The following is a 13,573-nucleotide window of genomic DNA, read 5'->3' on the forward strand; positions in this document are numbered from 1 at the left end:
AGTGTTTGTATAATCTTTTATTTATTTTTTTTTTAAGATAAAAAAAACATTTACTTACCTGCTCTATTCAGTGGTTTTGCACAGAGCAGCCCTGATCCTCCTTTTCTCAGGTCCCCCCACCGGTGCTTCCGGCTCCTCCCACCTGCCACGGAAGTGGGAGCGGATAAAGGTCAAATCTAGGCATCCTTGAGCTCCTGAACAGACTGAGGTGCAATCTGGCGGTATTGGGTGGGCTGAAACATAATTTCCAAGAGGTGTTCTATTGGATTTAGGTCAGACGAGAACGGGGCCATTCATTGTCCTTCATCCTCCAGGAACTGGTTGCATACTCTCGCCACATAAGGCCGGGCATTGTCGTTGACCATAAGGAACCCAGGACCCACTGCACCAGCGCAGGGTCTGACAATGGGTCCAAGGATTTCATCCAGATACCCAATGGCAGTCAGGGTGCCATTGTCTAGCCTGTAGAAGTCTGTGCGTTCCTCCATAGATATGCCTCCCCAGACCATCACTGACCCACCACCAAACCGGTCATGCTGAACAATGTTTCAGGCAGCATAATGTTCTTTGTGGCTTCTCTGGACCCTTTCATGTCTGTCACATGTGCTCAGGGTGAATCTGCTCTCATCTGTGAAAAGCACGGGGCGCCAGTGGTGGACCTGCCAATTCTGGTGCTCAGTGGCAAATGCCAGTCGAGCTCCGTGGTGCCCAGCAGTGAGCACAGGGCCCACTAGAGGACGTTGAGACCTCAGGCTGCCCTCATGAAGTCTGTTTCTGATTGTTTGGGCAGAGACATTCACACCAGTTTCCTGCTGGAGATCATCTGTAGGGCTCTGGCAGTGTCATCCTGTTCCTCCTTGCACAAAGGAGCAGATACCGGTCCTGCTGAGGGTTAAGGACCTTTTACGGCCCTGTCCAGATCACCTAGAGTAACTGCCTGTCTCCTGGAATCTCCTCCATGGTTTTGAGACTGTGCTGGGAGACACAGCAAACCTTCTGGCAATGGCACATATTGATTTGCCATCCTGGAGGAGTTGGACTGCCTGTGCAATCACTATAGGGTCCAGGTATTGCCTCATGCTACCAGTAGTGACACTCACCCTAGCCAAATGAAAAACTAGTAGAAAATAGTCAGAAAAGAGGAGTAGGGAAAAAAATGTTAGTGGCCTCCACCTGTAAAACCATTCCTGTTTTGGAGGTTGTCTCATTGTTGCCCATCTAGTTCACCTGCTGTTCATTTAACCACCTCCCAACCGGCCACTGTACATATACGGCCGGGTGGGAGCTTCCTCCTTCTGAGTGGACGTTCCGGAACGTCCTTCAGAAGGAGGGCGATCGCGCCGCCGCATGCACGCGCAGCGGCGCGATCCCGATGTGTCTGTGTCCCTAGGACACAGAGCATCTCCGCTCGGCAGGAGGGCTCTCTGATTGGCCCTCCTGATCACATGACGGCTGTGTCCAATCACAGCTGTCATGTGATGTCAACAAAGCCGTTCTAACAGTGATCAGCTTTGCTTCTCCTCTGACAGAGGCTGTCAGTGAGGAGAAGGAGAGCAGATCTCAGCTGCCAGCCAGGGATCAGTGAGTATACAGCATTTTTACTGCTTTTTACTCACTGATCTGGGTAACCAGTGAGTAAAAAAGCAGAAAAAGTGCTGTATACAAACTGATCCCTGGCTGGCAGCTAAGATCTGCTCTCCTCCTCACTGACAGCCTCTGTCAGAGGAGAAGTGGATCGGATTGCTGTAAAAAAACAGTGTCATGCAATAAAAACACCTGTCCCACATCTGTCCCACATCTGTCCCACATCTGTCCCACATCTGTCCCACATCTGTCCCACACATGTCCCACATCTGTCCCACACATGTCCCACACATGTCCCACACCTGTCCCACATCTGTCCCACACATGTCCCACAACTGTCCCAATAAAATATTCTATCCCAGTAAACATTTTCCACATCTGTCTGATCAACTGGTGCGCACCTGGCGCACATCATCTGACACATCTGTCCGTAATCCTCTGCCGCACATCTGTCGCACATCTGTCTCGCATCTGTTGCACATCAGTCCTTGATCTGGTACACATCATTTACCACATCTGGCGCACTTCTACCACATCTGTCTGCAATCATACGGTGCACATCTGGAACATCTGTCCGTGATCATCCGGTGCACATCTGGTGCACATCTGGCTGTGATCATCTGCCACATCTGGCGCACATCTGCCACTTCTGTCGTGATCATCCGGCGCACATCTGCCCCATCTTTCATCCCTGTGATCAACATCTGGCACACATTATCTGCCACAGATCAGCTGTCACACATTATCTTCCACATCTGGCGCACATCTGTAATCTAGTGCACATCTGGTGCACATCTGCCACATCTGTCATCCCAGTGATCAACATCTGTCACACACCTGTCCCAGGAATCATTTGCACACATCTGTCTATGTGGCTAAAAAAATGATCCAGTGCCTTCAAAAATATGATAGGTACTCAGGAAATGAAATGTGTAATTTATGCACCTAGAACGTCTGACGGTGCTCCCCGCATGTTGGACCTCTGTATGTGGCCAGCTACGTAAAAGTCTCACATGTGTGGTATCGCCATACTCAGGAGGAGTAGCAGAATGTATTTTGGGGTGTCATTTTTTCTATGTACATGCTATATGTTAGAAATATCTTATAAATTGACAACTTTGTGTAAAAAAAACTAAGTTTTCATTTTCTTTCTACGTTTTCCATAAACTTGTGGAAAATAATGACATGTTCAAAAGACTCATTATGCCCTGTAGAATATATGTTGGGGTGTTTTCTTTCCAAAATGGGGTCATTTTTTGGATAATTCCATTGTCCTGGTGCTCCAGGGCCTTCAAAAATGTGATAGGTACTCAGGAAATGAAATGTGTAATTTATGCTCCTAGAACACCTGACGGTGCTCCCTGCATTTTTGGCCTCTGTATGTGGCCAGGCTGTAGAAAAGTCCCACACATGTGGTATCGCCATACTCAGGAGAAGTAGCAGAATATATTTTGGGGTGTAATTGTTTAATCTAAAAAAAAAAAAAAAAGTTTTATCTATGCCATTTCAAAGAAATAACTTGTTAATATGACAATTTTGTACGAAAAAAAAAATTTTCATTACCCAAACTATTGTGGGCAAAAAAAATTGCAATACCTTGGACTGTCATCTTTACAAAAAGGGGTAATTTGGGGGGTATTTGTACTGTCCTGATATTTTAGGGCCTCAAGAAATGAGACAGGTAGTACATCAGGATTGATTAATTTTCAATGATACATAGCCTAGCTTGTGGGCTCTATACCTTTCACACAAACCTATTATCATACACTTATTTGGATTTTTTTTTTACCAAAGACATGTAGCAGAATACATTCTGGCCTCATTTTATGACATTTGATTTTATTGGATTTCTTTTATAACAGAAAGTAGAAAATATTGTTTTTTTTTTCAAAATGTTCGTTTTTTTTTCTCTCTTATATCGCAAAAAATAAAAAACCCAGCGGTGAATAAATACCACCAAAAAAAAGCTCTATTTGTGCAAACAAAATGATAAAAATTTCATTTGGGTACAGTGTAGCATGACTGAGTAATTGTCATTCAAAGTGTGAGAGTACCAAAAGCTGAAAATTGGTCTGGGAAGGAAGGGGGTGAAAGTGCCTTGTATTGAGGTGGTTAATTACCACCAAAGCAACTAAAGCTGATTAAAACCCCCTCTGCTACTTAACTGACCAGATCAATATCCCAGGAGTGTAATTGACTTGATGCTAAAAAAAAAGTGTTTCTTTGATTTTTTTTGAGCTGTGTGTGTGTGTGTGTATAGATATAGATATAGATATATAGATATAGATATAGATGTATAGATGTATAGATATATATAGAGATATATATATATGTATAGATGTATAGATATATATAGAAATATATATATATATATATATATATATATATATATATATATATATATATATGTATATGTGTGTGTATATATATATATATATATATATATATATATATATATATATATATATATATATATATATATATATATATATATATATATATATAATCTTTACTATGGGGCTGTTCTTAAGTGGTTAAAAAAAATAACTAAAGAGGACACAAGTGCCATTAAGGAACTCATTTCTCCTCCTCCCCTCACTGTCTGCTCTGACAGACCTTTAGTTCGAGAGAGACAGTCTGAAAGCAAACCGCTTCTGCCATGTTACCTTATAAAAAAAACTGTAATGCTCTGTGAGTGTCATGGCTACACTCTGTGTTAAATGTGTATTTTGTAAAATTTCGATTTTGTATAAATAGCTAAAACAAAGCCCAAAACAGAAGTGTTAAACGTTTTTTTTTTTTTACTTGAAACCATTATAGTTTTTCTTTACATGTATATGTAACTTTTTTTTTTTATTATGTAAATGGAGTATACCTTGAATTAAAAAATATTTTTAACATTTGCTTTTGCCTAATTAAGTCTCATGCACACGGACAGTGAGGGGCATAAAAAATGCTGGGTGTAAATATCTAAGATTTTTCTGTGCCTGATTAGCCATATATGCTGTGTAAGCCTGCTAAACAAGTGAATGTTGTTGTATCTGCTGTAGGCGGCTGTAATCTTGTGAACACTGGTTGTCTACATTGGCATTTTACCTGCACACATGCTGCACACGCATGCGAAAGGTAAACTGCTGTGTATAAGCATTCATTTACATTACAGGCTATATGTGGCACACGCTGCTCCCAGGGTTCAGAAAAACACCTGGATTTTTACTCCCAGCTATTTTTGTCTCTCATCATCCATGCTGTGAAGATTAGGGGTGCCGCTCCACGTTCTAGTACATCCCAAGTCCAGTGAATCCTGCTGGGGGGTGCGGACTAAGGAACAAGCCCATCCTGGCTCGTTGTATGCAATAGACAGGAAATAATCTCAATTGGCACACACCATCATGGGTGGGATGAAACGTGTCAGAGGCGTGGCCTGGACAGAGCCAGACTAAGGCTTCTCTCACTAATGTGACTATTGGACTCTGATGGTGTGCGGCATTTGAGGTTCTTTCTCTTCTCTATATCTATCGTCCATGTGCACGAGTCCTTAAAGTGGCATCCATCCAGTGCCCAGGGAAAAGATTCCAAATTATGAGGAGGAGGGGGAGAAAGCACAGCCAGCACCTCCTCCCAGCTCTCTCCTCCTCTCCTTCCAGCTCTGGTCTGACCGAGGTAGTGATGCCACTGTCACTACTCCTGTCAGCCCTATATTATAAGGAACTTGTGTTGCATCCATCCCTACAATACATGCTGCTTCCCCTTTTGCCCAACCCTTCTCCTGGACCTGCATCTATCTTTCTCTCAAATGAACATGCTTGATAATAATGGCTGCTTGCCCGACCTTACAGTTTTAAAATCCAGGAACAATCTGCAAAGTTCTATTGGATGGAATGGGTTAAGCTTTTTGGTGCAAATATCACCTCCTTCCTCTGGCTTTCCTCCTATTCTTCTTTCTCCACATCCACAGCTAAGTTTCCTACTTTTGTTTATGCTGCCTACACTCCGTAACACAGCGGGACAGCTAACAATCCCAATCCCATGTTATCCCACTTGTTTTTTTGGCTGCCGCGTGAACAGTCTAGGAAACAGTCCTGTTATGTATTTGCTTGGAAAGCGCGTGTCAAATAGATTTCTGAACTGGTTCAAGAATGTGTTTACAAGGCAGACATGTTTTTCATTACAGAAAAAGTACGCTAAAGAATGTGCTTATTTTAACTTTTCATTTCACCGTACTTGGACTGCGCTGGGTAAACTGTACAGCGTGAGTTATGAAATTCAGCTCATTAAAGCTGAACTCCAGGCAAACCACTAAATGCAAAGATTTAATAAACCTACATATATATAATAACCAGTTTACATGCCAAAGGATTTGGATTTGTCTATCCTGTCTTGAGATATACACTGCTCTGCCGCACAGCACAGCCCTGTTTGCCATGATTGGAGACCTGATTTTTCTGTGCTGCAGTTCAGGAACACTTCTAGGTCTTACCAGTCTCCCAGCCTGCGATAGGAGAAGCAGCAGACTAATGAGCTCAACTCTTGGTCATTTTGCTCTCTTCTCCTATCAACATGTACACTATATTGCCAAAAGTATTGGGACTCCTGCCTTTACACACACATTAACTTTAATGGCATCCCAGTCTTAGTCCGTAGTGTTCAATATTAAGTTGGCCCACCCTTTGCAGCTATAACAGCTTCAACTCTTCTGGTAAGGCTGTCCACAAGGTTTAGGAGTGTGTCTATGGGAATGTTTGACCATTCTTCCAGAAGCGCATTTGTGCGGTTAGGCACTGACATTGGACGAGAAGGCCTGACTTGTAGTCTCTGCTCTAATTCCTCCCAAAGGTGTTCTATCGGTTAGAAGTCAGGACTCTGTACAAGTTCCTCCACCCCAAACTCTCTCATCCATGTCTTTATGGACTTTTCTTTGTGCACTGGTGTGCAGTCATGTTGGAACTGGAAGGGGCCATCCCCAAACTGTTCCCACAATGTTGTGAGCATGAAATTGTTCAAAATGTCTTGGTATGCTGGTGCCTTAAGAGTTCCCTTCACTGGAACTAAGGGGCCAAGCCCAACACCTGAAAAACAACCCCGCACCATAATCCCCCTCCACCAAATGATTTGGACCGGTGCAAAAAGCAAGGTCCATAAAGACCTGGATGAGAGAGTTTGGGGTGGTGTAACTTGATTGGCCTACACAGAGTCCTGACTTCAATCTGATAGGATGGGATGAATTAGAGCGCAGATTACCAGCCAAGCTGCCTCATCCACATCAGTGTCTGACCTCACAAATGCGCTTCTGAAAGAATGGTCAAACATTCCCATAGACACACTCCTAAACCTTGTGGACAGCCTTCCCAGAAGAGTTGAAGCTGTTATAGCTGCAAAGGGTGGGCCAACTCAATATTGAACCCTACAGACTAAGACTGGGAAACCATTACAGTTCGTGTGCGTGTAAAGGCAGGTGTCCCAATACTTTTGACAATATAGTGTAAATGTAGCATCTCCTGCTCTCCAGAAAATTGTCCTGTCACTGAAGTCTGCCACTGCTTCCTACTCATATGTGCCATCTACTACTCAATAGCATATTGTCCCTGTCACTACACCTATGTATACTCTCCTGCTCATCAGCATGTTGTCCCTGTCACTGATGTCTGTCACTACACATATGTGTACTCTCCTGCTCATCAGCATATTGTCACTGATGTCTGTCACTACACATATGTATGCTCCCCTGCTCATCTGCATATTGTCACTGATGTCTGTCACTACACATATGTATACTCTCCTGCTCATCAGCATATTGTCCCTGTCACTAGTGTCTGTCACTACACATATGTATACTCTCCTGCTCATCAGCATATTGTCCCTGTCACTGATGTCTGTTACTACACATATGTATGCTCCCCTGCTCATCAGCATATTGTCCCTGTCACTAGTGTCTGTCACTACACATATGTATACTCTCCTGCTCATCACCATGTTGTCCCTGTCACTGATGTCTGTCACTACACATATGTATGCTCTCCTGCTCATCACCATGTTGTCCCTGTCACTGATGTCTGTCACTACACATATGTATGCTCTCCTGCTCATCACCATGTTGTCCCTGTCACTGATGTCTGTTACTACACATATGTAGGCACTCCTGCTCATCAGCATGTTGTCCCTGTCACTGATGTCTGTCACTACACATATGTATGCTCTCCTGCTCATCAGCATGTTGTCTCTGTCACTACACATATGTATACTCTCCTGCTCATCAGCATATTGTCTCTTGTCACTACACACATGTATGCTCCCCTGCTCATCAGCATATTGTCCCTGTCACTAGTGTCTGTCACTACACATATGTATGCTCCCCTGCTCATCAGCATATTGTCCCTGTTACTAGTGTCTGTCACTACACATATGTATGCTCTCCTGCTCATCAGCATATTGTCCCTGTTACTAGTGTCTGTCACTACACATATGTATGCTCTCCTGCTCAGCAGCATATTCTCCCTGTCACTACACATATGTATGCTCTCCTGCTCAGCAGCATATTGTCCCTGTCACTGATGTCTGTCACTACACATATGTATGCTCTCCTGCTCAGCAGCATATTGTCCCTGTCACTGATGTCTGTCACTACACATATGTATGCTCTCCTGCTCATCAGCATGTTGTCACTGATGTCTGTCACTGCTTCCTACACACAGTAAGTATCACCTGATTACTTATCATGACATACAGCATTTTGATCCTTGCTGTGAGATGGTCTTGCACAGTGAACTTTCCTGCTACACTGTCATAAACCTCCTTCAATATAATTACTGGCTTGCTCTGACCAGTAACTTGTGTAGCCAGCCATTGATTTTTACTTGATAAGTATGTGGTTTGACTTTACAAAAGAAAAGGTAAATTATATAAGTGTGTCACCATTATCAACTTTTCTGTTTTACTGAACGACACTGAGCAAGGGATTATTTGAATGATAGATATCCGGCCAATCTTCTTCATCCACCTCTAATCCCCCTGACTGTCAGCCACCCTCCTGCACTCCTCCTTGGGTGAGAGCCTGTTGCCTGATCTAATAGTTAATAGTTACTAGAATTAGAAGGCTGGAGTTAGTATCTCCATAAGTCTCTCTCCATCCCTACTGTGGGACTTCACTAAATGACTTGCTGAAAGCCCCAATAGCCTTGTGTTTAATGGCCAGTTCACATCTGTGTGGTGCCTTTTTAGATGCATTGGATGTTAGGCCTGATGCCACTAAACACTTTATTGCGTGCATTTTCATGGAAGCACATCAAAGTTGCAGCAAGCGGTATTTTTTAAATGTATTTTTTTTTATTGCACTGCACCTAAAATTCAAATAAAATGCACAGGTATGAACAGAACCTAAGGACTATGCTTCATTTGTAATGGTTCCCCAATGCACCTGCGCTGCAACAATTGTGGCTTGCTGCAAAAAATAAAATGCAGTAGGCACCAGATTTTCATGCGTGAGGTGCAATGTAGCCAGATCATTTGGAATGGGCTGCCTAATGCAGGTCTTCTCAATGTATGAAAATGTGTGTGTTGTAATGCAGTGTGGTATGGTGTGAATGGGTCTTTAACAGGGCTTATAGACCTAAAGTCAGAGTTGCCTGATATGGCTGGATTGGGCATTGATCTTATGTCGTGGTGCCTGTATTTTATGCTGGTTATTATTATTATTATTATTATTATTATTATTATTATTATTTCAGGTACTTATATAGCGCTGTCAATTTACGCAGGGCTTTACATATACATTGTACATTCACATCAGTCCCTGCCCTCAAGGAGCTTACAATCTAAGGTCCCTAACTCACATGCATACACAGTAGGGCCAATTTTTTTTATACAGGATCCAATCCTACCAGCATGTCTTTGGAGTTGGTTGGGTGCTGTTTTGGGGGTAGGGCAGTCAAATATGTAAAAAAGACTCTTGGATCAGCCACCCTGCCTCTGCTCCCTGAAATTCCTTCTGTCACCATTTTTAGATGCACCCGGAAGGTTGGCATAGTTGAGTTTCCAAGTTTATGGATTGCATTGCCTGGGTTACTTGTAGGACTGCCTTTAGGGGTAGGTGGGCATGTTGAGTAGACAACAGTCGAGTTCGAGCACGCAGAGTTCGAGCACACAGAGTTCCAGCACTTCCTTACAAAATAGCAAGGAAAAAGTAGGAGGCTGCAGTAAGCCATTTTAGCTTAAAGAGGTTGTAAACTCGTTTTTTTTTTTTTTTTGTTTTTTTTTTTTTTGTTTTTTTTTTTACACCCTGCAAGAGAAAGACATAATGAGCTAGTATGCATCGCATACTAGCTCATTATGCAATACTTACCTTAGAACGAGCCCCCGCCGTGCCGCTCACTCACCTCTATGACGGGCGACCATGTCCAGTCGCCCGTCTTCCGGAATCGCGGCATCCGGCCATCTGATTGGCCGGAGCCGCGGTGACGTCACTCCCACGCGCGGGAGCCGACAGTCACGGAACGGGACTCTGAAAGAACGGCACGATTGGCCGTTCCTTCAGAGCGCATGCGCCAGTGACGTCACTGGCGGCATGTAAGGTAAATATCTCCTAAACGGTGCATGTTTAGGAGATATTTACAGTACCTATAGGTGAGCCTCATCATAGGCTTACCTATAGGTAGAAGTTGTAGAGGAGGATTTACTTCCTCTTTAATTCATACAAGTGGATCACTTAGAGCAGGGGGCTCCAAACCTTCTAAACAATGGACCAGTTTACTGTCCTTCAGACTTTAGGGGGGCCGCACTGTGGCCATTGGGAAAAGTTTTAAACATCATTGGGGGAAAAAAACAACGCCCTCATCTTTGGTGTTAATGGGAGGACTTGTGTTCTATCATTGTTGTCTTTGTGAGGAATTGAGCCCCTTCATTGAAGTCAGTGGGGGGGAGAGGGAATTCTGCCTCAACGTTGGTTTCAATGGATAAAATAATGCCCCAAGGGCCAGAAAAATGCAAGCGAAGGACCGCAGTTTGGAGACCCTTGACTCAGAGGACAACAACAAGCTGCTCTAGAGTGGTGGACAGTTACCAAAGTGCCCTGAACAACTACTCAGAAAGTGAGAACACCTATTAATTTTGTATCTAATACCAGTTTGATAGAAGTGAGCTGTGTCCAGGTCTGAGTGATGGTAAATGGGGGTCCCAGCACCCATCTGACCTGCATCAAGTATAAATGGGCCCCAGAGTCTCAAGCCACTTGTGCAGACTGTGCAATTGCACAAAGGCCCTCTGTCTGTTGATGCTCCTCTATGTTGAGTCTGGGACCAGTCAAAAGCCCCTGCTTTTAATTTATCTCCCTAGTAGTTATCTACCCTGTTTCCATCCCACAGTGAAATGCCGCTGGTGCCACAATGACCTCAGCAGGCTTGGGCATTATAGGGAGCAGGGTGGCATGTCTATTCTGTGCAAATGGCAGCTTAGAAAAAGGTATTTGTATAATTGGGAGAGAGTTGGCTGCAAAGGGCTACACTGATTCTGCAGCAAAGGATATGTGCCAATGTCCTGTGCCGTCACCAACCTCCTACTAATGTTGGTTTTACTTTTGATCTATTCACTGGATCACTTTAAATTAATTGAAATCTGATTCCTATATGTTTCTATACTTTGTTCTTCACCATTACTTCTTTGACAATTGTCCTATACTTTCATCATAACTTTTCTTTTGTATGTGTCACCTAACCCTTCTTTTGTAATCCTTGGAATTGTTCATCTCTCTGATGTCAGTCACGACACTTATACTGAACCATTGGCTCCCTTCTTTCCTAAAGAGGATTGGGAGGCTGCTGTTCAAGAAGAGATGATCTTGAACACTGATCTTGCTGATGGTTTGGTTTTGTTCAGGGAGATGTTGTAAATGGTTATGATGAGGAGGGGTCATTTAAAGCGGATCTTCGCTGCTTCTGAGCACCACAAACCAAATACACTATTTAATTAATTTTAATTTAAAAAAAAACTCTGCCCCCCCCCCCCCCCCCACATCCATGTCACCATGCTTTATTTTGTTAAGAAATCACTTTAAAAAACACCCCCTAGTGGCATTTCTGGTAGTGGCCATCTTGAGTTAAGGGCACATGATTCATGTAGCATTTGCTTCCAGGAATTCATCTGCCCATAGCTAAGGCTGGCAAGCAGGAGAGCGTGCTTAGCGGAAAAAAAAACCCTACTCTGCTCCCCTCATGAAGACTCCTGGGATGTATGACATAATTTGCCTTGGCAAGAAACCAGAAAGAAATGTAAAAAAAAATAAGTAAAATGATTAGGGATGCACCGATCCGATAGTAGGATCGGATATCGGCGCCGATACTGCCAAAATAGCTGGATCGTGGGATCGGTAAAATTAACCGATCCACGGGCCGATCCGGTTTTGCTGACTCCCGGCTCAGCCGTCCCTTACTTGCACGGAGCCGCTACTTCCTGTATAGGACCGACTCACAGGCAGAGTGATATCAGATGCACTCCGCCTGTGAATGGAGGAGCCATACACAAGAAGCAGTGGCTTTGCTCTGTGCTGCAGCCGCATGCATATTGTGTATGTGTGTAGTTCCGGATCGGTTTCGGTATCAGCAGATACCTGGCATTGTGTATCTGTATCTGGACTAGAAAAGGTGGATTGGTGCACCCCTAAAAATGATGTACAATTCTTTCCTATCTATTTGCTAATGCTAGCAGCAGGAGGTTTAAAAATAATGTTGAGTGGGAGAGTGAAGTCCGACTTCCACTTTTTTTCTTCTCCTTTTATCATCCTGTAATTGAGGCCCGGTCCCCCTGGCTAAATTAGTCAATACTAACATAGACCTTTTAAAGTGGGACAAATCTGTTTTCACTTCCTTGGCTGGGTGTTTTTACACCATGCCGGTCTATAGAATATATTGGCCATCACCAAAGAGGAGAACTCAGCAGCCATCATTATGGTAAGGCCTGATGTGGATATGCCAATTGCACAGGACTCTGCAGAAGGCCAAGCTTTGTATTTCTAAGGCAGGATATACATAATTCATATTTTTTTTTATTTTATTTTTTTTAGATGTGGCTGCTGCATTGGTTTTATTTTTCAGGCCGGGCACATTTCAGCAGGTACAGACAATACCCGTTGATCTTGCCAGAAATTCAGTGTCCTTGTCACTTCCTGTGAGCGGAACTGAAAGCACAAACCACAATGTTTTCTTTCTATAGACTATGATCAGCTCAACCCCCATTGAGTGGAGATGAAGAGAGGAAGATTTGTTTAAATCCAGTTATAACCATGGGGTGAGTGAGCTTTGAAACCCTAGGACAGGACATCTATTAGTTTCAGGATCACCACATGAAAAAACAAAAAAAACAAAGGGGGGGGGGGGGGAGCCTGAAGATGTTTTTATTTTTGATAAGAACATACGATATATGTTGAGGCACCATAAAAATGCGCCAATGGACAGAGCAGTGTGTGTCTTTATTTTATTTATTTTTTTAAACTTTCTTTTTATTAACCATGTTACATGTACATTAGTACATGTAACAAATTAATAATACAACCCATATAGCATTGTTCCAAGAAACATCCATTGAGGTGACCAACAGAGAGAGGGGGGGAGTGACAGAGAGAGAGGGGGGGGGGCGACAGAGAGAGAGAGCAGAGGGGGGACAGAGAGAGGAGAGGAGGGTGACAGAGAGAGAGGAGGGGTCCCCCAGTCAGCTTTGCCTGGGAGTGGAGAAGAGGTTGAAGGAGTCTCACCATGCTGAGCGGCGGTATGGGCTCCTCTGACAGCCCCAGTGCAGTCCCCATTCCCAGTCTGCCGCTGAGCTGGAGCCGATTGATGATGTCACGGTCATGTGACGGCTGACCGGCCACATGTGTGGGCGGAAAGAGCTCCGGAGAGCCCACACTGCCGTCTGGAGTGGACACAGGGCTCCAGGATTGGAGTCGCACGCTGCCTGGGGGTGCCGGGGGTGCAGGCTGAGCGGAGGGCGCAAAAATCACTGCTAA

The 13,573-nt window shown here is 43.8% G+C and overlaps 1 protein-coding gene across 2 annotated transcripts in view; it reads left to right on the plus strand.

Annotated features, from left to right (window-relative positions):
- Nucleotides 1-13,573, plus strand: part of AKT1 (AKT serine/threonine kinase 1) — a 237,600-nt gene that overhangs the window by 124,942 nt on the left and 99,085 nt on the right. The window lies entirely within an intron of this gene.

Source organism: Pelophylax lessonae (assembly GCF_965119305.1).
Source record: "Pelophylax lessonae genome assembly, chromosome: 13".
NCBI classification, from domain to species: Eukaryota; Metazoa; Chordata; class Amphibia; order Anura; family Ranidae; genus Pelophylax; species Pelophylax lessonae.